The sequence below is a fragment of the Mytilus galloprovincialis genome, chromosome 4 (genome assembly GCF_965363235.1).
Source record: "Mytilus galloprovincialis chromosome 4, xbMytGall1.hap1.1, whole genome shotgun sequence".
Taxonomy (NCBI): domain Eukaryota; kingdom Metazoa; phylum Mollusca; class Bivalvia; order Mytilida; family Mytilidae; genus Mytilus; species Mytilus galloprovincialis.
This window is the reverse complement of record NC_134841.1, coordinates 31,714,772-31,741,579: the sequence shown is the minus strand read 5'-3', so window position 1 is coordinate 31,741,579 and position 26,808 is coordinate 31,714,772. Positions and strand designations below refer to the sequence as shown.

At 30.7% G+C, this 26,808-nt stretch overlaps 1 protein-coding gene across 1 annotated transcript in view; it reads left to right on the top strand.

Annotated features, from left to right (window-relative positions):
• The first annotated feature begins 2,282 nt into the window (after nucleotides 1-2,282).
• LOC143071884 (myocyte-specific enhancer factor 2C-like) overlaps nucleotides 2,283-26,808 on the top strand; it is an 82,513-nt gene continuing 57,987 nt past the window's right edge. Inside the window, exons 1-3 of the mRNA XM_076246531.1 lie at nucleotides 2,283-2,417; nucleotides 2,654-2,728; nucleotides 20,985-21,102. The gene's annotated coding sequence lies outside the window, so the exon portion shown is untranslated. The remainder of the gene's footprint in view (nucleotides 2,418-2,653; nucleotides 2,729-20,984; nucleotides 21,103-26,808) is intronic.

Sequence of the window (26,808 nt, the reverse complement as noted above, 5' to 3'; positions counted from 1 at the left end):
GTGTGGATCATATCAGTCGATTAAATGGCTTTACCCTTGTTTTACTTTCAATGCTGACATTATTTTCCTTTAAAAGTCATATGAAATTAGTTTCTTGTAATTTTGATGTTATCGAAATTATTGAACCAATATACGGATACATACTAAACTAAGTCTTGTATGCACGATTTTGATCTTTTACATTTATTTCAAATCTATAAAGTATTATAAACAAATTCTACATCATTTAGTGCTTGGAGATCGCAATAGTTCGAGTTTGTTGCCAAAGTTTACCGGATCGTGACATTCGTAAACAATCAAAGTAAAAAAATAAGTGATTTAGAGAGCTATTGTATACTCTTTTTTTTCATTTACCATACGTTCTCATTTGTCAGTTTAACTGTTCTCTAAAGGTTGTTAAAGGGGCTTTGGCTACAAAATGAAAATAAATAAAGGTATAATTGTTTTGGTTCAATGATTAATAATAGTGCAATAATGAAATTATAATTCACTTTTATCAGCCAATTTGGTTAAATTTTGCCAAAGTTATCTAAGAAATATCTAATGGATTATTCACTAGCAAGTGAATAATTTGACCGCATTGATACTTATTCATGTGACCTCCAATTTAATCTTTTAGCTGTAGACGGGTTACGCATATATTCAGGTATTAAAAGGAAAAGAATGTCAACATTGAAAGTATTACAATGATGAACCATTCAGTTGACTGATTTGACACACAAGAAGTCATTCTCATATAGATAAAAACGATGATCAACACACGTTTTACACTACAACTTGAAATCAAACAGACCTAGAAATCCAATTGCACGTGGTAGAACTTTGTCAATTTATATTATGTTTATATGACCGGCGGCAGTCTTCGGAGGTTATATCGATGGTCAAATAATGCCTAGGCAAAAAATGCACACAGATTGTTGATACATATTATCGAGTCCATGCGTTTCTATTTGTGTTGCAGACTATTTGTAATTTGGATATACGTTTTAGTATGTTATAAATCAAATATGAAAATTTGAGTCCAACCAGTGAACATGAATTTGACAGCTAATGCGTTTTTAAATGATTACGTGTACTCAATTTGTTCTTCAATAATCAGATATTAGTGTTTACCATCCAGTACATGTTTGTTTACATTCTTTTATCACGATTTTCCCACTCGCTTTTGCGCGGTAAGGTGGTCGAAATTCTAACGAATGGTCTCGTAGTTAAGGTCACTACATAGAAGAAAATATCGGTGAATAAGTATACGAGAAGAAAATTATTCAACAGCAGTACACTCTTGAAAATTTTGATAATATAAAGGATTTTTTTCCACAAAAATGTTCCCGTACACGTTATCTAGCTAGTAAAACTTATTCATTCAAGTATATGATAAAACATGTACAACTTTTTTTGAATATGAAGTTTCATATTACTTTAATAGCTGAATACGCCCATCTCATGCGTAACCCATCTCCAGCTAAGTGACTAAATTGCAGTTGAAATGAATACGGATTAATATGAGGTCGAATTATTCACTTGCAAGTCAATAATACATCAGCGATGCTTATGAGCGTGTTTGACTAATTAAGTCGAATTTAACTGCTTAAAACGAAATATTTGTTTGTTTTTTTTCTTCAAAATTCCGCTCTTATCAACACTTTAAACAAGAAGAATATCATTTTAAGTGTTTGTCTCATACCCCTTTAATGTTGCAACTTAACGTGTCCTTAATTCATTGTTCGAAAACCGTTTCAGTCATTGTATTTTAATACAAAATAATTTAAAATGTGAATATAAAATTCTGACAATTGCAAACGTATGTAACGCGCTAAAATATTAACAAAATTCGTTAACCGAGTTATACCTATGCCTTCCGTCATGAAATATAAATCGCTTTGTCACGAGATGTGCGAAATCCAATGCATTACTTTTCTTGTCCACAAATGTTTATAAATATCGGTAATTTGTTCTGTAAATTGCTGCAGGAGGAAGTCCGATATTAACTGCAAGTTTAAAATGGATTTATATTGATCCAGAAAAATTTATATATCTAGTGGTTTAAGGTGAAATCAGGTCATTGATGACGCAAATACACAAACAAGCACCGCCAATCAAGAATGTGTTGTTACGCAAGAGAAAATAGTTTCTCAAAAATGACAAGATGCGTTATTGATCCTTAAAGAAAAAAGTATTTTACGTTATAACCGGATAAACATTACTTTAAGAAATTACTCCATTAAGGTTCGACAGCAGGTTCAACCATGAAGCGTAATTAGTGTGCGTAATAATATACCGTTAATGTTCAACCTATATATACGATATAAATGTGTTTTCTCTTTCCTAAAATAGCACATCTCGGCGAATTTAGTGACAGTCGCAAGCAAAAATAGAAACAGTGAGGCTATTTTGGTTTTGATTATATAAGACTTAAGGTAAGAACATAACATTTTTAATACAATGTTTAAATTACGTTACTCTTGAAAATAATTGGGCAAAAGTTCAAGAAACAAAATTTACCATTTTCAAACAACTTTTTAAAGTTTTTGGAAGAAAAATATTTCGGATAAAAGACATTTTTTTTGGACACGATAATAAATTCCCAGTGATGTGCTTTACAAGCTATTTAATGGTTGTTGTGTATTTAGAAGGATTTGATGTTATTTTACAGGAATTCTTATATCAGCAAGAGGCGTTTTGCAGATTTTGTCGTCTGCTAGAAACGTGGAATCCATACAGAATTAAGGTAAATATTGCTTTATTTTTATTTTATAATACATTATGTACTGGTTTTTAGGAAAATTTAGTATAATTGTAAGTTTCTAACTTTGATAATTAAACCCTAATGGCTTCTAGACGAAAAAACCGGGTCAGAATAGTCTGCGAGATAATTGATGTTAGTCAACTTAATGAAATTGGATAGAATTTGCGTCATCAACACGTCAAAAAGAATGGGTTGTCACTAGCAACAAATTACCAAGGTAATTGGTGCACCTTGTATCGGAAGATCAGCATGAAAATTGACTCTGGTAGTAGAAAAATCGTTGACATCTCTTAATGAGAGCCTTCCTGCTCAAAATGTGATCTGTGGCATACATTGATTTTACTTCTAATTGACGGCATTCAAAATATATATATGTGTATTCTAAGTAATAAATCTAACAGGTGCCTTTAGAACCTAAGTAATTGAATTGTTTTAAATAGATGCACTTGACTAACTAAATGTAATCTAGAAATTAAGCAAAATGGTATAAATGTGAGCTGTGCAGTTTACTGCAATCACGTATACCGGAATATCGTGCACAATGAAATGAAACCGTTTTACAATTTATAGAATACAGTTTCAAGATTTACAAGACTGCAATCCACTATTAATGTAATCTACGATAGTTATTTCCTGATAAGCGAACGTGATACAAGTACAATTACCCTAATACGAAAAGAGGGCACATGGGGTAAAATATATGACTAAACAAGAGAAGAATAAAATCCAACATATAAAGACCCAGTAAAAATGTATAAAACTTCTAAAATGCTAAAAGCAGCTGATAATTCCTTTTCAGTTTAAGAAAATGATTGCATGTACTTGTACACTGTACAGATTTTACATGTTTTATGAGAAAAGTTTTAATTGTAAATGACATTGCTTAAAGGGATAACATTGACACATTGTTCCACAATGATGACTATGTTGCCAAATTGTGTGAGTATGTAATACTTGTTTAAAGAAAATAGAGAGAAACGTTGTACTCTAAATAATACATTGTGAAAGTGCTTACACACAAAGTGGTATAAAAGATGAGGTGAGATGCCGTGCCGAAGGAGGGATAATTGTTTTGTGGAATATATGCTAGGGAGGATTGTTTAGTGGTGACATTTATTTTTAGGGGTGAAATCTTAAGTTCTAACAATCACTCAATTTAAATTAAAAGTGGTGGCATACTAGGGTAGATAATGGATCAGTGGTGGCATACTTGAGTATGAATTGGCCACTATCTGAGGCCTATGTGTACAATACTGAGAGAGGGAGGACTAGTTTGTAGAACACTGCGGTTGAAAGGGTTAGTGATGGCATACTGCATTCACAAGGGTTAATTGGACCACACTGAGGGATCGGGGGAGGGCTATTGGTAGCATACTGAGAGAGAGAGGCTATCACTCAGAAGTGATTTGATAGTTGACTCGAAACAGGAAGTCAGAAGTGTTGAGATCTTTAAGAATTTGTTTTTCCTGGTTGACTCAGAACAAGTAATTTAGAAGTGTTGTCATCATGAAGGAAAGTGATAGTTGACTCAGAACAAGTAGTAAGAAGTGTTGCCTTCATTAAGGAAAGTGATAGTTGACTCAGAACAAGTAATAAGAAGTGTTGCCTTCATTAAGGACAGTAATAGTTGACTAAGAACAAGTAATCAAAAGTGTTACTATGTTGGAGTGAAGTGATAGTTGATTCAGGACAAGTAATCAGAAGTGTTGCCATCTTCGAGCAAAAGATGGTTGACTCAAAACATGTGATCACAGATTAGAGACAGAATGATAGTTGATTAAGTAGGGTAGTCAGAAGTGTTGCCATCCTGGGGAAAGTGATCATTAAGTTCAAACATGTGGTCCTTTAGACATGTGATCAGAACTTTTGCCATTTGAGGCTGAGCTAATAATATATTGACTGAGGACACCAGGCTGTGCCATCTTTGATGAGCTGACTGTAAAATTAAGTTAGCTAAAATTAAGACCAGTCTAAATAGATTAACACTATGAAATATCAAAATCACTCAAAAATAACCATTAATGTAAACATAGTTTATCATCTACTCCACAAAAAATACTCTTCCAGAAGAAAAATGTCAAGAATTGTCACTGTAAAATATTTATTGTGTATCAATAGTTTGGCTACTGGAATCCATTTTAATATCATATAAGACACAATTCTAACTAAATATTTGATCATGGTAACAAAATTAATTATCTATTTTTCATAGGATATAACATTATATTAGGGTTATGACGGGCTTTTATATATGAAAAAAATCACAAACATGCTACAGAATTACAATTGGTGTAACTTTTACTATTTATTGTATCAGTGGCTGATTCAGGGGGGGTATAGACTTTGAACCCCCTTTTTTATGATCTATGCTTTTGAATGGTTTGAACCCCCCTTTTGAAAATGGCAATGTTTACTTGATGAATATTACTTGTTTTCCCCAACTTGACATACACAGAAAATGGTGCTATCATTTTATATGAATTATATTTTGAATACTATTCTGTTGTGGATTGGGAAAGTATTGTGTTTTTTCCATTCCTCACAGAAAACTATCATAATATATGTACAATCATCACCAGGGGCGGATCTAGCCGTTTTAAAAAGGGGGTGTGTGTGTTCCAATTATATGCTCTCATTCAAATGCATTGATCGGCCAACCCCTGGAACCCCCCCTCCCCCCCCCCCCCCCCCCCCTTGGATCCGCCACTGATCACAAACCTTTTTTGATGATATTGAGATTCATATAAATATTCTGACTTGATGTTTTTATGTTAGTCTGGTCATATAAACTTGTCATGTGTGTCCACCTTAAGTATGTATGTAAATGTGACTTTTTAACCTTTGTTTACATGCTTTATTTTGACTTTTCTCTTAAACATGATTTATTTAATACAAATAAAAACATCACATGTTTATTATGGTGTGCCTGTACTTTCTGAATAGTGATATGTTTGACACGGATAGGACTAGAGGATTTTAAAAGAACTGAAGGTAGCACTTTTGTTATTAAGTCCAATTTAGGTGCTACAGTGAGTTTCATGCTTTAATGTAATAGTAAGGTTTAAGATTGGGCTTTGGCTTGAGGCATTAGTTTGACTTCAGATACATTTAAGATTATGTAAGAGTCCGACAAGTAAGACATTTAACGTTTTTATAAAGTTAAGTTCTATTTTATTTCTGTGCGTCTGATCAATTTCTACCCAACGACACATTTTTGTTGTCCAGCCTGCAATTTTTTTCTCACAGAATCATGATTTATAGGGTTGTTTGCAGCTTCACCACTTATTCTGTGGTAAAAAAAATTCAAGCGTCAATATAAACTTTGTCAATTTTGAATGCACTCTTTTAGCCTGCTTGACAAAGGGTAGAAGACCTAATACCTTGTATACAGATGCCTTTATATGATACAAAGATTCTGTCTGCCATAAGTCATTGCCTTAACTTCATTTACATGGTTCAGCAACTGCCTGAAAACAAATCTAAATATGGTATGCTTGCAACTTAGGTCTACATGTCTGTCAGGCAAGGTTTACCTGACTTTGACATCATTTATGGATCAGCGGTCTATGTTAAAAATACACGAATAGACCTGTTTCTCATATACTGAAAGCAGGAGATAAAATTTATTTGTTTTTTGGAAAAATTGTAAGATGAGCATATCAGTCGGGCAGATTTCATCTGACTGTGACCTCATTTTCACGGTTCATTGGTCAATGATACGTTTTGTTGTTCTGTCTGTCTGTCTTAAAACTATAAACAACAGGTCTGCTGTATATGGGGTATATTGGAAGTTGTACATGTCAGTCTACCAGTTTCCTCTGACCACGACTGCATTTTGACAGTTCATTGGATCATTGATCAGTATTTGCACATCAACTCCGATGGAGATAGTTTTGTCCAGGACCCTCAATCATAGTTAGTTGACTCTTAAACAATTGCTTGGTTTCAATAAAGTATTACACTTATTTTTGTTAATGATAAAAGAAAAATGGAAAGATTTTTAGCAGAGTTGCAATGAATCAATTTCACTGATGTACACGAGTTGTTTAATGCAGGTACTCAAGGTAAATCATTGACTTTCAGATGAAGAACAGCAATAAAAGTGTTATTCCTTTGTTTTTTTGTGTTTTTTTTTGCTGTGCATAGAGTGATTTTTTTGGCATGAATGTTTACCCCATATGATATCCTTTCTGACCTGATGAAGTGACTTAGTTTCAAATGTTTGGTGTAGTTTAAAATTGAACAGCTTGTAGAGGAAGGATTATCAATATTTCAGACTACATTATTGATCAGAGTTGGATTTGTTTTCTGATTACCTCTTAATCAGTGTCTTATCTTCTTCCTTCAAAGTCAACAAAGTAAACAAAAATCAATGTTATAAAATCATTTATAATTTATGTGACCAAATTGCACCTCTCAGTTATATTTGCAATTCTAGATCAGTAAATCTCAGCAGGGAGAAAAGCCACATAAATATCAAAGCTAAAGTTTCAATTTTATGATGAATGATTCAATTTCTATCACCAGCAGCTTAAAGTTTGTGACAAGGATGAAAGGATCTTCAGATACGTAGAAGTGCAAATCATCTTTTTTAAGGTAGAAGTAATGTTATCACGGATGAATAACGAATATTAATATGGCAATGCTGCTGCCTTTTCTATTGAAATATTTATTAGAGTGTTACGTAATCTGACTTTTAAGACCAAGAATGTATAACATTATTTTTTAATAGCTTGTTGATGTCACATAATTTGGGTTATAGGACGGTTTTGGGATTTGCACCTCAGTAAATTTCAGCATTAGTTTCTGATACTCACCGATAGACTTCTCAGTGTACTCACCAAATCTTTACAGTTGCTCTTCTCAGTGTACTCACCAAATCTTTACAGTTGCTCTTCTCAGTGTACTCACCAAATCTTTACAGTTGCTCGACTAACAAAATGTTCTCAACTTGAAGATTAATATAAAAGAGAGAAACATATCGTATGAAGAAGTTATATTTCTATAATTAAGAAGTTGTTCATGTTTAACATTAGTCTCTTTGAATAGAAAATGTTTTAAGAATTCAGTAGTACTATTAAAAATAATATGCTTCTATAAGACTGCTCTTTTTTATCCTTATAATCAGGCTTTTTATATGTAGGTAAATAATGCAGTTTCTTTGACAACTATACAGTCTCTTGTGGAGAGTTGTCTCATTGGCAATCATACCCCATCTTCTTATTTTTATTTATACAAGTTAGTTCTAACACACTTATGCAGAATATAATGCACACACAAATAAAAATGAAAATTAATTTGTCTGATTTAATAAGATATAGGTTGACGCCTTTATTAAGTATGAGATGAATATTTAATTACTCCGGTAAGGACCTCTAGCTGGGACTTGTCACAAGCAGCTGTCAATAACAGGATATTAAGGTTTCATTTCACTCACTAAACAGTTAACTCAAAATATTATTAAAGGAAATTGTTTCCTGGCAAATATTGCCCTGAATATTGTAGAAATATACATGTTTATCAGGGTCAATGAGACTTTAATAATGGTGCTCAACTGCTGTCTTCAAGAATGATTCTAGAGATTGGTTGAGATCACACCTGTGTTTGCATCAGAGTTATGAACAAAATTTTTGTTAATGTTTTCAAGAATGAAATTTTAAAGCTTTCTTTGACCTATTTGTCATAATTCCTAACCAGCTGACTCATTAAACTCATGCTTTTCTTAAATACAAATAGCTGCACTTATAAAAAACAGAAGTACAAATTGAACTGTACATATGTTACGCTTTCCTCTTTATCGACTTTCATTGCATTAAGCTGACCCCAAGAGATTTTCAAGTAATATATATATTTTTGCTAGTTATTTAAGATTTGTAGTAGGTTTTTTGCTTTTGTTGAAACAAATTAAGACGCTTCACAAGCAACGTCTATAGCCAGGGGATTTGAGGGTCCCCGATTAGATGAACAAAAAACTCTGTTTTAGAATATAAACATCAAGATCCAGATAAAAGTTTGTCAGAACTTGAATAATGAACCTAAATAATAATCCTCTGAGACTTCCTAGCTATAATACTGTAAATTCAGAAATTTATTGCCATTTTGTCATTTTAGACTAAAATCTGATTTTATATTTTGTGAAATTGAGAAAAATCCTGTTTTAAATTCATATAGAAAATTTCAGAATGTGGATTTAAATTATTGCAATTACAACCCTGTTCAGTGTTGTATTTTTTGCAATAATAAAAACATCCTAATTATTTCTTAATTTACAGTACATGAAGTAAATTTGGTGCAGAAATATTTTTTAGTTCAATGTATCTTTTATGCATCATGTAAAGTTCCTTGTACTGTTAGGATTTATTTATTTTTGTGAATACCAATTTTCATGGATTCAAAAAAATGTTTCTTTTCCTAGATATTTGATTTTTGTTGTTTTTCTATAGTCTGCATACAAGCCTATAAAAGCATGCAGAAAAATTGTACTTCAGTGAACATTTATAGTGCTTTAATCCACAGTGGAATCCTTAATATTTGTTAGATACCAATTTTTGTGGATTTCGTGGATACAGGGAAAACACAAATTGAAATATTCAACGAATTGCAAGTTTTCTAAAGGAATGTATGCTGACTTTGCCAAAACCACGAAATTAAATATCCTCGAATATGTAAGTTTTCCTCAAACCACAAAAATTGGTACCCACGAAAATAAATGAATCCACAGTATACTAACGAAATCCACAACACAAAATTTTTATAACTTTTCACCAAAGCTGCATTTTGAATTTTTGTGTCACACCTTTGACACACCTCTGAAATAATTTAATGTAACGAAAAACCATGAACAGCCATTAGTCATGTGCTGCACATTTCATAAATCATCTAAATGGACAAAACTTTTACAAGTTCTTTATGTTAATATCTAATAAATTTTGGTCATTAAACTTTTGTGAATAGCACAATGTGCAGAATATTAATGTTAAGCTACTTGTATCTATCTTGTTGCTGCTATTGGTCATACTTTCACCTGCAGCTAGACAAGTTTATATCTGTTTGTCTGTTGACTTGAGTGGAAGTGTTTTGTTGTTGTCTGTTCAACTTTATTTGTATTATCTTGTAGTTTTGTACCCTCATTTCAGTACCAAATTCAGGGAATCTGTAATTTAGTGGTTGTGGTTGGTTGCTGTCTGTCATATTTGTTAATTGTTTTATTGTTTTGTCATAATTTGTTCAGGCAATTGGTTTTATTTTCCATTTTGTTGCCTTTTATAGGTGACTATACAGTGGTTTTTGCTCATTGTTGAAGACTATACATTGACCTTAAGTATCTTACATCCACATCATTTGGTCTCTGGTGGAGAGTTGTTTCATTTACAATATTCATACCCCATTTTCTTATTTCATATTATTTTGTTTGTATTTGATTGATACTAGTCACTTTCTAAATGAACTTTAACAATGCAAAAATCACAATGAAGGGTATTTACATTTAACTATTGTTAGTATTATATTTGTTTATAAATTATATCTTTATTAAGTTTGAATCAAAAGATATTTAGGGTATTCACTTTTATTTGAAGATCGTTGGCCTCACATTACCAACCTTATACCTCTAGGGTGTGTCAAAACAGTTGTGTCTTTTAAAACATACTCTTATGTTCCCTTATCTAAACAATATAGCCAAATACTGTATGGCTACAACAAACACTTAAATCTCAGGGATATGGCTTAATGACCGAAAAGTAAAATTATTAACATCAAATTATACATTGTAATGAACAGTGTAATCAAATTTACAGGTCATTGACCGAATTAAAATTTTTTTTTAAACTAATACTTAAATTTTTGATACCTTCATGCCTCAATGGTAAAAAGATTGATTAAATATATGTCTTGTCAGTTTGTTTATATATGTTTTTAAGACGACAATCGAGGCTCCATATTAGACATGTAACGGAATGTTTTACATCTAATTATGTGTTTGGCGTTAAGTGTAGGTTTTGCAAGCATATAGACTGTATTGATTATAGTCATGTTATGCCTGGAGCTGTGAAGCCAGAAACATGTGAGTGTCTTGTGTATTGTATTTCTCTATTATCAAATTTTCAATGGTGTTCAAGTATTTTTTAAGGAACGGTACGGTTTAAATGAGCTCAAATGTAGCATTATGTTAGCTTCTTCCTGATATAGCGTGATCACTTTCTTTTCTTATATTTCTATCTATAATGTCACGGTGCCAATGGCTGATTTCAGGTTAATTTGTTTAAAGGTGTACTTTACCAAAGGTCAATGTCATATATATTTTATTAAATTTAATTTGTTGCTATAATATTTGATTATGATTGATTTGTATAAGATATCTAAAAGGTTTGAGAATTTCTCATGGTCCAAATTCAGGCATTGGTCAGCCGGACATATTGACCTGTCAGTAGACTATGAAGAATTAGAACCTGAAGTTCCATGAGGAAAACATTCACCTTTTAATATGACACACTTTTGAGTCTATTGTTTTATTATTGAAATGAAATAGGCTGAAATGTTGTTGATTATTTTGTTTAACAGAAAAAAAAATGTATTTGAGAAAAGAAGAAAGAAATGTTTATTGAATTTATTTGCTTATATTTACAGTCTTCCTTTATTGGCATTTAATATGTATATGTCTAATATTAGTTTCAATTCACCTAGGTAACCTAATTTCAATAAAGTTAATTTTTGCTGGATATAAGTGATTTTGATGATATTTTTCTGAACCTTTTCTGACCTGTATTGGTAGGTTCCTGTAGAGTACCATTTACAGCCAGAACAATTTTTACAACAATACAATGACCTGTTGTTTTTATAATTATACAAAAATGTTAACATTACATAATTTACTGGGTTATTTTGCATTCATTATAGATATTAATCAGAATAAGTTCTTGTGATTTTTTTTAATAAAAAAAAGGTCCTTGCAGAGAAAAATGTAGGCAGAGTTCCATTTGAGGTGAAATGATTTTATTTTGGGGTCTGAGCTTTTCATGTTAAAGGTTTATACAGAAATGACTTTTGGACCCACCTAATTTATGACATGATCTTTTCATTATCATGGATTTAATAAAATAATGTCTTTAACATCATTAATTGAAACTTTTTTAATGATTCTAGGAATATTAATTATGTTTACTGAATTCATAAAATATACTATTTAAAGGGCAAATAACTCAATATTTGGAAAGTATTTAGTATTCATTTTAATTGGTTATTATTTTTAATTTTTTATGGTTTGTGCCTCTTTATGCAACATTTTATGTATATTTTTTCACTTATCATAGAGAGATTTTAAAAATATGATAACTTACATAAACAGTTAATTAATATTTATTAATCATCAGTTATTACTTACATAACGGTGTATGCCTATTTTCACCTTTTATAATAAATTGTTGATCTTCACATAACCAATGACTATGTTTTATTCCCCATTTAATTTTATTGTCATCATTTGAGTGCCAGTTGTTGCTCCTTAACGCCTTTATAATAGCTTTTGACAATAACTTTTAATAAAGAAGTGTGCCCTTAAACCATTAATTAGCCGCTTCACCTTTATCCATGGTTGTTTCATGGTTCACTAGACATTAGCGGTTCTTTTCAATTGCTCCATTAAAATTATGGATGATCATGAGGACATAGAAATTAAAGAAAGTGCTGTTTGAATAATGGTGATTAGAATTTTCGCAATAGGCTGACCTTTGGTCATCACCTTTGATCCACAGTCTCAGGACAGGTGCAGTAACTGCATCACAACATTTGGTATGATTTTAATAATTCTTAGATGCATCAAAGGAGAAAGTATTGTTGCATGCATCTGTCCATATTTCAGAATTTCCATATCAAAATTGCATGTCTTATCATGAAATAATGTGAATTTAATGACCGAAAGTAAATATCAACAAGACATGTCATTTTGGAATAAATTTTGAAAAAAATTGGCAACAGAGAAAAAAGTTAATACATGATGAAGCCATTAATCATTTAAACATTTTCATTATTCTCATTGAATAAACCCTGTGTCAGTTTAGATATGTTTTTGGCAGAAACTGTGGTCATTTTTCATAAATTTTAGCATGCATGACCACATACTGCCAAAATGATTGTTATTGGTGACCATAAGGTCTATAACAGTTTATTGGTGTTTTAATAAATCATCTAAGGAATTATCATCTTGTTTTTGTATTCAATTTAAATTTTCCAAAGATTTAGTGGTCGGTCTAAAACAGGTTTAGACATACATCTCTTGCTCAGGTTCTTGTTGAAACTAAAATAAATGCAGGTTTAAGATTTTCTATGAAAATCATGGTATCTTTTTTAATAAATTTTAATCAAAATGTGATGTTAATTTATTTGATATTTTCATCTCTTGAATTATCTTTTCTACAATATACATTATCTACAATATACAAGACTTTCTCTGCTTAGCTGGAATACATTGTTGCATAAAGCCATTAACTCAAAGCAAGCAACATTTCTATAGAGAGATATTTGAAGGTTTTTCTCAGTTTCTATCCCTTTTAGAATTTATCTTAAAGTTTGGTATTTTTGTTAATACCTTTTTTTTAAAAGAAGGAGATGGCAACATATTTGATAGCTAAAATCCATATCCAGGAAAAAAAAATTCTAATTAAGTCAAACAGAGATCCATGTTTGTATGAAATCAAAAAGTGTGTGAGTCAAACAATAAATGTATACATGCGTAAAGCACACTGGGCCAGGCAATGTATACATGCGTAAAGCACACTGGGCCAGGCAATGTATACATGTGTAAAGCACACTAGGCCAGGCAATGTATACATGTGTAAAGCACACTGGGCCAGGCAATGTTTACATGCGTAAAGCACACTGGGCCAGGCAATGTATACATGCGTAAACCACACTGGGCCAGGCAATGTATACATGCCTAAACCACACTGGGCCAGGCAATACATATCTTTGTTTAACAGATAACAAAGTATAGAAGGATTTTTGTTTTAACTTGTATTATAAGATGTCTTTTTGATTTTATAGTGTTGTTGGGTTTACAGCTGTCTCTTGACATTTACCCCTAAGTAAAAAATTCCGTTCGTGTTCAGGTAACACTAAAAATTCAAAAATTTCAAGTCCATTTTTTGAAATTGTTGAACACTATACAAATATGCCAGATAAAATAATACAATTTCAGAAAATGTTGCATAATGACATAAAGCAATCAATATTTGAATGGAAATTAAAACTTTTTTTGACAAGTATCCTTTCCAATATTTGCAATAATAAAAACATGGTAAAATATCTTAATTTACAGTATATTTATATCTTTTTGAAACAGACATACACATTACTCATAGCTGTGTTTTTTCTTCCAGTAACACATGTTCTTGCACATTAAAAAAGATTCAATATGTATATATCTTTAAACACTTGTTTTCCATGCAATTACTTGTGTATAAAATCTCCATGTATTATAACTTTGATGGTAACCTTAGTTAATAATTATTGATTTCAACACTTTAATGTATCCTCTTTTCCTGAAAATCTTTCTATATGATGTGATATTATATCCTGTCACGTAAAAATATTTTATGGTTTCTTATTATTGATACTTAATGAGTTTTGATTTCTGATGTTATAGCAATTTTAGAAAAATAAAAAAAAAATGTTTTATATACCAATTTTGTCAGAGAAGGAAATATAATGGATATAATTAGTAACAATATTTAAAATACCAATACTTTTGTACTGACCCATCAGATATAAAACTAAGATACCAAGACTTTTGTACTGACTCATCAGATATATAACTAAGATACCAATACTTTTGTACTGACCCATCAGATATATAACTAAGATACCAAGACTTTTGTACTGACCCATCAGATATATAACTAAGATACCAAGACTTTTGTACTGACCCATCAGATACAGAACTAAGATACCAATACTTTTGTACTGACCCATCAGATATAAAACTAAAATACCAATATTTTTGTACTGACCCATCAGATATAAAACTAAGATACCAAGACTTTTGTACTGACCCATCAGATATAAAACTAAAATACCAATACTTTTGTACTGACCCATCAGATATAAAACTAAGATACCAATACTTTTGTACTGACCCATCAGATATATAACTAAGATACCAATACTTTTGTACTGACCCATCAGATATATAACTAAGATACCAAGACTTTTGTACTGACCCATCAGATATATAACTAAGATACCAAGACTTTTGTACTGACCCATCAGATACAGAACTAAGATACTTATACTTTTGTACTGACCCATCAGATATAAAACTAAGATACCAATACTTTTGTACTGACCCATCAGATATAAAACTAAGATACCAAGACTTTTGTACTGACCCATCAGATATAAAACTAAAATACCAATACTTTTGTACTGACCCATCAGATATAAAACTAAGATACCAAGACTTTTGTACTGACCCATCAGATATATAACTAAGATACCAAGACTTTTGTACTGACCCATCAGATATAAAACTAAAATACCAATGCTAGACGTGGTAATTATTAAAAATATTCTTAGTATTTTAACATGCTCGGACAATTTTTACTTTAAAGTAATTTTGAAAAAAATGACTCTTTTTAAAAATTTCATCTTTTTACAAGTTTGTTTTGATTAGCTATCCCTAAAATACCAAATTATTAGGAAAATTGGTAATATTATGCACCTGTTTACATGTACCTCCAAAAATAGTTTTCTGTTCTCTCCTTTTAGTTTGCCTCAACCAAATGGTATGGAACTTATTCACCATTTAAAGATCAGCTTATTTAATACAACAAAACACAGATCAACTTCAAATATTTGGGTGACGTCACTTTTACTGGTCCCCAGTTATTTCCCTTTATTATGTCATATGCAAGAGGGGACATCATATGCATGGGACACATTCTTGATCTTGATTTTCATTTTTTTGCTGCTTAGATGTAGGACTTTAAAATGTTGCTTTAACCAGTTTGTTGTCAAGCTTTATGGTCAGAGAGTCACTCAGATCATCTACTATGAATTCGTACTATGCATGCTTATTCAATGGGACGTCACAATGAATTCTTAATAGCATGAAAACCCATGAGACAAGGATAAGGGGAGTAATTGTATGTCAGAATGTCTGTTTACTTATGGACAATTTGCATTCCAAGTTTTTGGGCGTTTTACTGTTGAAGATTATCAATGTTGTAAGTCTATTTCTCAAACCATTTTAATTACTGCTAAGGGCAGGCTTATCATGAATTTTTATGTACATCTTCTGACAGTGATGAGGATTAAAGTATATTCTGTGAAAATTGAGTCTCATATCATGGGCACATTAAAATTTCTGTTTAATAATTAAGTTTTTTTTTCATTTTTCCTGTCATCTTCATCTTTAAATTATGATGATTATGAAATATAAGTTGTCAAATATAATTGGGTATTTTACATAAATATTTGTTCTTTTTCTTTTATAATATGCAGCATTTAGCATTCACCTATCAATCTTCATTGTAACAAGATATTAGGTTATAACTTAATTTGAAATTGCTGTATTTTATAAGAACTTACAAAAAGAAATTAACTTATCTATATAATCTTCCATTTGATCATTTTAAATTTATTAATTGTGAATTGGATGGAAAGTTGTCTCATTGGGACTCATACCAATACATCTTCCTATATCTATATGCAACATATACATTGAGCTGCAAAATTTTCTTATTTTCAAGGCAGCCTAAATCAAGTGCAACATAGACATTGAACTGCAAAATTTTCTTATTTTCAAAGCAGCTAAGTGCAACATATACATTGAGCTGCAAAAGTTTCTTATCATCTACATCCGATTTCATCTAGATAGATGCACGCTTGATAAAGCTAGTTGGTCTAGCGAAATATTGCGTTTATTTTCATCATTTTGTAAATATTTTAAACATTCTTATATTTACATACTAAATAGTGTGTTAAAATTACATTGTTAGGCAATCTATATGTTTATATATTTACAAATAAAAGTAAATTACTGAAAAACCTACTTTTGTACTGTTTTCATTACAATTTGAGTACATTATACTGCAGCTGTACAGATGAAATCGGATGTAGACAAAATTTGTCTATATTTTCTAAATTATTTGATTCAGATGTAATACTTTCTTAGATTCAAATATAGAACTTGCTCCTTGAACTTCACGTTATAATATAATAATAAATTTACTACTGTGTTATGATTTGAAATCCTTGTTTTTACTCCTCCTGTTACAAACTCAATTACCTTTAGAATATGATACATTTAATTGTCAAAGGTTTTTACAGCCTTCAGATTGTTCTAATATAACAAAAGTTCTCAGGAATTTTATTCCGTCCTGAAAAATGATACACATGTATATATATATATACAAATTGTAGGGCAAGGATTAAAATATTTGTTTACAGTTTTTGCAATTCTATCCTGGCACAGATTCACCAGATTTTTACCAGATTTTACTGGTGCCCCCTGTAAAAATAGGGGAAAAAATTATTAATATATAAAATTACAGCCAATTTTTGGGTCACACTATAATCAATCTCTAACTCTTAATTCCCTGAGAAGCATACTCCCTTAATGTCAAATCTTGCATCCATGCTTCTTTCAAAATGGCTATTGGGTATTATTTGCTATTGTTCTGACAGTTTAAATGAAATTTGAAATTTGATAAACTACCTGTTTCAATGAAATTATAAAAAAAAATCCCATCTTTGAAGTTTAGTTTAAAGGAGGAAACAATTGTATTTTATAATTTTGACAAAGACTTTTTCAGGATGTTTCAATAAATTGTCAGCATTAACATGAATTTATTTTGACCTTGATATTTTCTGATGATTAGACAGAAAAACACTGTATATTATTTTGAAGAATATTTTGTATGAAGTTGGTTAAAGCCATTTAATGTCCAGCCTTTGACAAGAGAAGACCATTATGGTATTTGCATCCTTCTGATATCTTCAGGTTTAGGTTTGTTTTTCATGTTGTTTGCCATACATATAAAGTTTGAGTTCATATAAACTCAAAGTTTTCTCAAACACTAAGTACACATGTCCATTATAATGTGAACCTTTTTAAAAGTATATATGTCAAATTACTTGGGTATTGTCTCAGATTTTGCAGTTGGATGAACATTAAAATGTGATAGTGCCAAGGATATATCAGGTATCCACATACTTTTGTTTTAATTTTATCCCATTCATTTTAATTATGAACAATCGGTATTTTGATTTCTGTTATTGCCAATTTCTTTGTATTATACTTAAAAAATAGGTTAATGTTTTTGGTCAAGGTAGCTTTTGATGAAGTTGAAGGTTTAAGGTCAATCAACTTGAAACTTGAAACTTAGCAAACATGTTCCCTATGATATAATCATTCTAATTTTAATGCCAAATAAGAGTTTTGACCCCAATTTCACAGTCCAATGAACATAGAAAATGATAGTGCATTGGGGCGTCTGTGTACTATGGACACATTTTTTATGAATGAATTTGACTTATACTCATAAATAAATGTTACAGAGAACATCATACCAGTGCAGGGTATTTTGTGTTTTTAATAGACAAGTTAAACCATGCTACATATATTCATGTAATATATAACATTTGTATCCAAAGTTAGTTATTGCATATTGTCATTTGAGAATTTGATGGTAGATGACAGATTTTGAGACTTTGTTTGATATTTATTCTCAAATTTGTTCTGTACTTTGGGTCATTGACATTATTGCAAAAAAAAATGATAATAAGTAAAGACCTTTTATACATTTTGACTTTGATAAATTGTTGGGTTAACGTCTCATTGACATATGCTTCACACATCTCCTTTTATTCATTTGTATGTCATTTTGTTTTCTATTGTAAAGATCCTTTATTATACATTGAGAGCTGGGACTAATACATGACTGGTTCCAGCTGACACTTAAAGGGATTCACAGGGTGTCGGATCATAAAGGATGTTTATACAGAAACCATATTATATTATATAAATATTAACCATAACTGATTGGTCATATAAAAAACTGATTAAAATTTGTATTGGTACATAAAGGTGGGTTTTAATGGAAAATAAATAGGCCATATCATGGAGGTCAATATGAAATGTCATTTAAGGTTAAAAGGATTAGAGTTGCTTCAGATGAATGAATAACTATTTCACTTTCTAATGTAGGATAGCTCTTACTCTTTTTATTATTAAAATACTTCTTTAAAAAAAAACATGTTAAATGGATAATTATGGCCAAACATTACCTTTCCACCCTATGAGGTAAATGAACATCTTGACCAGATTTAAAGTTGAGTGGATTATAACTGTCCATCTGTCCAGTTAGATTGACCACTTGCATTGTCCTAGACCTTTGATGTTCTCTGCGTAGCCCCTCCCCTTATAATCAACATCTGCAGTAACAGTTAGATTTCTTTCACTTTTCAACTTGTTGAAAATTTAGAAGTTTTTTCTAAATGGTTGGAATGACTTCTGTAGTACTAAATAAGGTAAGGCTTTTTTTGAGAAAATAGTTATTTCCTGGTCTATTACAAAATTAAACAAGATTTTTTGTAAAAATGGTGTTTTGAAATTGTTTTCAATACTTTTGAAATTTTCATTGTAACAGTGTATGCACTTTTGTGCTATACTTTTAGTGGTATCTAAATTGTTATATTTGAACTGGTCAATATTAGTAACAGAAACTTTGAATTTGCTAATGGGTATTTAAGCATAAATACCATTTGTGGCCTTGGACTGCTCTTTGGTCTGAAGTTGTTGTCTCTTGTTGACACATTCCCCTTATCCGTTCTTAATTATATATTAAAAAGAAATTGCATACTATTTTTGAAAATGTAAGAAGGCCTATTTTGATTTTAGTGTTGTTGGGATGCTGTATAATTGATGTATCATCATGGTACACAACACATCTTTCTGCAAATACACATTCATCTCTGAAATATATATTTAAACAGGAAATTTATCCTTAACACTAAAATTATTTCAGCGTAAAGTTATTATTTAGAATTGAAATTTTATCACAATTTCTGTTTATTTAAAAATATTCATGTTGACATCTTACAGAGAAACAATCATCACAATCAATAAAACATCATCTTGAAGTTTGTAATACGTAATAGGGCTTCCCTGTTATAGAGAACAAAACGTCCGAAAACTATTTGTACCTTAAATACTATCATCTTACAAATTATTCCTGAGTCACCAAAGACTAGTTTAAATGAATGAATTCTTTTGCATGTTATTTGTAGTAAGAGTCACTGTAGAAAAGAACTGTTTAAGTGATAACCCTAGTTCTGTAAGATTTTAGTATTTTAATTCATGGCGGAGACTATCTGTCAACATGATTTATAAAAGCATTGGATTTTTTCCTTAGGATATATTTTCTCATGTACATTTAAGTGCCCTATAGTAAACATGCTAGAAATATACATGTTAAGATACTGTTTCACATAATATCACCAAGAGAAAAAAGAATGGGAAATTAAGTCAAACCTATGTCAAATCAAATGTTTAAGTGCAGAACGTTACACGATTATAGTTGAATAAGAATTATTATTTATTTCAAATATTTTTTTTTGTAAAGGCAGTGATTGAATAAAAAAATAAGAAGATGTGGTATGAATACCCATGAGACATCTCTCCATCCAAATAAAATAGAAGTTAAGAACTAAAGGTCAGTGTATTGCTTTCAACAAAGAGCAAAATCTGTGCCGCATAGTCAGCTATATAGAGAAGGCAATAAAAACATAAATGTCAAACAATTCAAAGAAGAAAACAAATGGCATGATTTATGTACAAAACATTGAAAGAAAAACAAATATGATATACAGCAACAAACTACAATTACTAAAAACCTAAAGCACATTTTACATTCTAAATGGGTTCTGCTTCTGTTAAAACAATTGCATTTAAAGTGCAATTTCTGAAAATAAAATTCAAGAACATTATTACTTATAAGTATACTTTAGGAGCTTAAATGGATGGATGGATGGAGGGATGAAATTATGAATGGATAAATATATTGGTAGCAACAATTAGAAGGTTTCATTTATAATATTAAGTTGAGGGAGTGATATTTGCCAGAGAGGCAACCATACGAAAGTTTGAAAACATTTTAAATTAATATTTATATATTTTCCATCTGATTTTTGTAAAGAAATATTGTTATAATTGTAACGTGAGGAATTATTTTGTTAATTTTAGAAATGTTACAGTTGAAAGCCAGCAAACAATATTAGAAGCATAAACTTCACATTCAAAGAGAAATATCCAAAGCAAACATTGAAGACCACTTACAAGATCCAAGGAGACTTGGCAGCAGGTATGTACTCTAAAAAGCAAAATAAAATGGAAAAATGGGGGTAGAAGATACCTTAGGAACAACAAAACTCACAAGTTATAGAGATACAATATCCTTTAATGGCCTTTGTTAGTATTGTATGTTTTTTTAGTTTGTTTCATTTGTGCGACATCCATTTTCACTGAGCTAGTACATATTTTTGTTTGAGTGCCAGATTTTATTGCTGTGTTGAAGATTCATTGGTGACCTTGGACCGTTTTCTGCTCTTGGTCAAGTTGTTGTCTCTTTGACCCTATTTCCATTCTCAATTTTACCCATGCATGTTTATACTTTGTAAAATATTCAAATACTTAGATTTAGTGAAAAGGATGGGGTTACTGTAAATACAGAAATAATTGCAATGTTTTTATTAATGTGACAAATGGGATAGCATCGGTTTCGCAATAATAAAAACTTGCATTCATAATTTCAGCAGTGATTTTCCTTCAAAGATTTTTTTGTAATCACATTAATAAGATTTTTCATTTTTCCCAGTTAAGTCAAGGAATTGCAATGATAAATATACATATTAATTTCTAAATTTACAGTTTACAATTGTTTTAACCATTTTTACATCATTCTATGGTCTTGATTTAATATGCATAAAACTGTCGCTGAAAAACTACATAAAACTATATCTTACAGATAGTTGTCTCGTGGCAATCTTTATACAAAAGTTCATGTAATTTTTATACGACCGCAAATTTTGAAAAAATTTTCGTCGTATATTGCTATCACGTTGGCGTCGGCGTCGTCGTCGTCGTCGTCGTCGTCATCGTCGTCGTCGTCGTCGTCGTCGTCGTCGTCCGGCGTCCGAATACTTTTAGTTTTCGCACTCTAACTTTAGTAAAAGTGAATAGAAATCTATAAAATTTTAACACAAGGTTTATGACCATAAAAGGAAGGTTGGTATTGATTTTGGGAGTTTTGGTCCCAACATTTTAGGAATAAGGGGCCAAAAAGGGCCCAAATAAGCATTTTCTTGGTTTTCGCACCATAACTTTAGTTTAAGTTAATAGAAATCTATGAAATTTTGACACAAGGTTTATGACCACAAAAGAAAGATTGGGATTGATTTTGGGAGTTTTGGTTTCAATAGTTTATGAATAAGGGGCCAATAAAGGGCCCAAATAAGCATTTTTCTTGGTTTTTGCACAATAACCTTAGGTTAAGTAAATAGAAATCTATGAAATTTAAACACAATGTTTATGACCACAAAAGGAAGGTTGGTATTGATTTTGGGAGTTTAGGACCCAACAGTTTAGGAATTAGGGGCCAAAAAGGGACCCAAATAAGCATTTTCTTGGTTTTCGCACTATAATGTTAGTATAAGTAAATACAAATCTATGAAATTTAAACACAAGGCTTATGACCATAAAAGGAAGGTTGGTATTGATTTTGGGAGTTTTGGTCCCAACAGTTTAGGAAAAAGGGGCCCAAAGGGTCCAAAATTAAACTTTGTTTGATTTCATCAAAATTGAATAATTGGGGTTCTTTGATATGCCGAATCTAACTGTATATGTAGATTCTCAACTTTTAGTCCCGTTTTCAAATTGGTCTACATTAAGGTCCAAAGGGTCCAAAATTAAACTTAGTTTGATTTTGACAAAAAATGAATCGGTTGGGTTCTTTGATATGTTGAATCTAAAAATGTACTTAGATTCTTGATTATTGAAGTTTTTTGGTCCAGTTTTCAAATTGGTCTACATTAAGGTCCAAAGGGTCCAAAATTAAACTTTGTTTGATTTCATCAAAAATTGAATCCTTGGGGTTCTTTGATATGCCAAATCTAACTGTGTATGTAGATTCTTCATTTTTGGTCCTGTTTTCAAATTTCAAATTCTACATTAAAGTCCAAAGGGTCCAAAATTAAACTAAGTTTGATTTTAACAAAAATTGAATTCTTGGGCCTCTTTGATATGCTGAATCTAAACATGTACTTAGATTTTTGATTATGGGCCCAGTTTTCAAGTTGGTCCAAATCAGGATCTAAAATTATTATATTAAGTATTGTGCAATAGCAAGTCTTTTCAATTGCACAGTATTGTGCAATGGCAAGAAATATCTAATTGCACAATATTGTGAAATAGCAATTTTTTTTTAATTAGAGTTATCTTTCTTTGTCCAGAATAGTAAGCAAGAAATATCCTATTGCACTATTGTGCAATAGCAAGAATTTTTTTTAATTGGAGTTATCTTTCTTTGTCCAGAATCAACTTAAATCTTTGTTATATACAATATACAATGTATATACACTTTTTACTACCAACTGATAAATTTAAATAATCTTTACCATTCAGTGATAACAAGCAGTTTTTTTACATCTTAATATTTTATGATGTATTTAAATGAGTAGTTATTGTTGCAAACTCCATTAGAAATTTGAATTGATATCAGTTTTGAAAAAGGGAAACGGGGATGTGAAAAAAAGGGGGGGGGGGTTAAATTTTTCTCATTTCAGATTTCATAAATAAAAAGAAAATTTCTTCAAACATTTTTTTGAGAGGATTAATATTCAACAGCATAGTGATTTGCTCAAAGGCAAAAAAAACCTTTTAAGTTCATTAGACCACATTCATTCTGTGTCAGAAACCTATGCTGTGTCAACTATTTAATTTTAGATTTAAAAAGTTTGAAGAAGAAATCTTTAATTGATTTGTAAAATCTTGACATTTGTTTTGTGTAAAAAAAACCATGTAATGTCAAAAATTTGATCACAATCCAAATTCAGAGCTGTATCATGCTTGAATGTTTTGTCCATACTTGCCCCAACTGTTCAGGGTTCGACCTCTGCGGTCGTATAAAGCTGCGCCCTGCGGAGCACCTGGTTCATTTTTACCTCAGAGTGATCATCATGAGGAAATAGCAAAAATTTTGTGTAAATATTGACAAGTAACTGTCTATCCATGTTCAAATGAGCATAGTAGCATGACATGAAAGAATTGTTAGGATTTTAATGGGAAAATTCAAACTTTTTTTTAACACCATCCTTGACAGATTTTAAGATCGGTTTCCTTTATTCATCTATGTAAGTCATTTTCTTTTATTAAGCATATTAAAGTTTCAGAGTCTTAATTTACACTGTTGTATTTTTTTTTTGGTTGACCCAATTTTCATTGCAGTTTAAAATACACTGGAAAAGAACAAAACATCAATATGGTCAAGTTTGTGATTGAATTATCAAAAAAAAAAGTTGTTTAAATGAAGATTTTTTTTTAGTGTGTGGATGTACTGTTGGTTCATTTATTGTCATGGATTTAAAGAAAAATTTTTTTTTATGGATATTTCATTTTTGGGTTTTATAAAAGTCTACATACAAGCGTGCAGAAGATGTTAATCATTTAAATTAGTGGTATCTATGAAATCCATAAAAATTGGTCTCCAATGAATAATGATGAATCAGCAGTATGTTCACTAAGTTAAATTATTTCCAGTCGAAAGAACTGGTTGAAAAGAAACCAACAAAAGTACATCTTTAAATATGTAAAAAAAAAATTACATTTACATAACATGTATAATAATGATATTTTCACAGCAATATTACTTTTTTACTTAATTTGTAAATATGTATCAACCCTGTGCAACATATGACATACATTTAAAGATTATGTATCATGTTTCCAGATGCATTGATTTATTTCAAGGTTACAAAAAAAATTCTGTATTTATGTTATTGCTCTATTTTTATAGAATTTAGAGTTCATACAATAAAAGGTCTTTTTTATTTTGTTGCCATGGTAGTTAAAAGTTTACATGTACCTTAGGTGTGAAACATTATAATCTATTTGATATATTCCAAAAGTGTGAAGAAAATACTGTTATTTTAATACCTAAGTGTAAATGGATATTAAATTATTATTATCGCAGTCACTCACCCCAGTAAAGGCCAATATATCATACATGTGTAGTGTGCTTATAAAATCAATTCGGTCATCGGGCAGATTTTCATGATTTTACAACAATCCTTTTCTCCACTCCTAATTTAACACAGATCACATCTATCTGCCCTATCCTGCATTAATCTTTGTCCTTTTTTTACACCAATTGCATCTATTAGCTCTTTCTCCCCATAAATCTCAGATTGTCTCCTAGTTTTATACCAATCAGATCTATCGGCCCTTTTGCCCAATAAATCTGCAACTCTCTCCTGGTTTTACACGTACTGATTTCATCTGAGAGTTTCCCTGCTCAATTAATCTTTAAATCCCTCCTTTTAATTTTGTTACAATTATTGGGCTCCCTGTTTTACTGGAAGATAAGTAGATCCAAATTCTGAGTACTCCCAGTATTTAATTTTGGAACCCTTAATTGTCTGTCTAAAAAAAACCAAAAAAAATCAGATTTTCTAACGTGACGGTACCCAAATTGCACCTATTTTGACAGTTTTTTCACCTACGTTTTTTTATGATCAAGAAAAAAATGTCCATACTGTGTTTATTTGTAGCCCTGTCCTTCTTTATTGTATAGGTACACCAATTTAATTTTGAATCCATATTGAGTCATAAAAAAATGGGTTTGAATCAACCTCCAAACTATCCATGATTCTGTAATGAGGAGTACCCAAATTGCATCCATGCTTAAATTCACATCGTCAAAAGTCTAATAACCGAGCTTTTGTTTAATTTCTTCAAATATTTTGAACAATTGGATATAAGTCCATGCTTACTCTTCATGTTTTATGAAATGGATACTTATAATATATTGTATTTGCTAAATTTATAAAGATGACGTTTTGATGACGTCGCATGGTGACGTTTTCGTACATTTTGCTTTTTCAGTAAACAGTCCATCTGTTGATAAATACTGTGAACGTTTTGTGTATATCTAAATATGTTTACCTTTGTTGAAAGACGTACATAGTATCAAATCATAAAAATACAAATTTTTTAGTCTCTAGGAAATCTTTGAATCCTAGAGATTGCTATTTTTTCTAAATAGGTGCAATTTGGGTACTCGGTGCAATTTGGGTACCCTTACGTTATATACATTCTTTTTTTACTCAGCATATTGAACTTTTGCAAAAATAGAATATGATAAATGAAATGATACCTTTTATAACTGTCCTAAATATCAAAATATAAACTAACTTATGAAGAATCCTAAATATCACTGGGTTATCATGGATAATAGAACCAAACTATGAAGTAAAGGATAGGTAGAAATAGAACTGTATTTATTAGTCTAACATACCAATAACAAATATAAATATATATAAAGTTCAATCTAGCATCATGCAATATCAAATTAAAAATGAAGTGTGTTAAGTTGTTCTAAGTGATGTCATGGTTTGGTGCTGAGATTAAAGGATACTGAGGTATCCATGAGTGTATAAAAGCAGATAGTAGAATAGTGTTAGATTTACAAAACTATAGACTTCATATTTACAAGATGTTCTTGTTAAAATGGGCTTTTGAACAGTATGAATAAATCTGCCTAACACATAGTATAGTTTTCGTTGGTATGAGATATTTCATATGTCACATGCTAATAATCTGCAACTGAAGTCAAGACATACACAATATTAGATAAATGTCAGAAAAATATAAACTTTTTTGTACGAGTCTGAGAAACTTGGGAGGGATAAGGTTTTACTGAGCCCGACTCCAGTTTTGTGCCACAAAAAAAGTTTATATTTTTCTGACATTGACTTAATATTGTTTTTATACTGCAACTTAAATTAATACATTG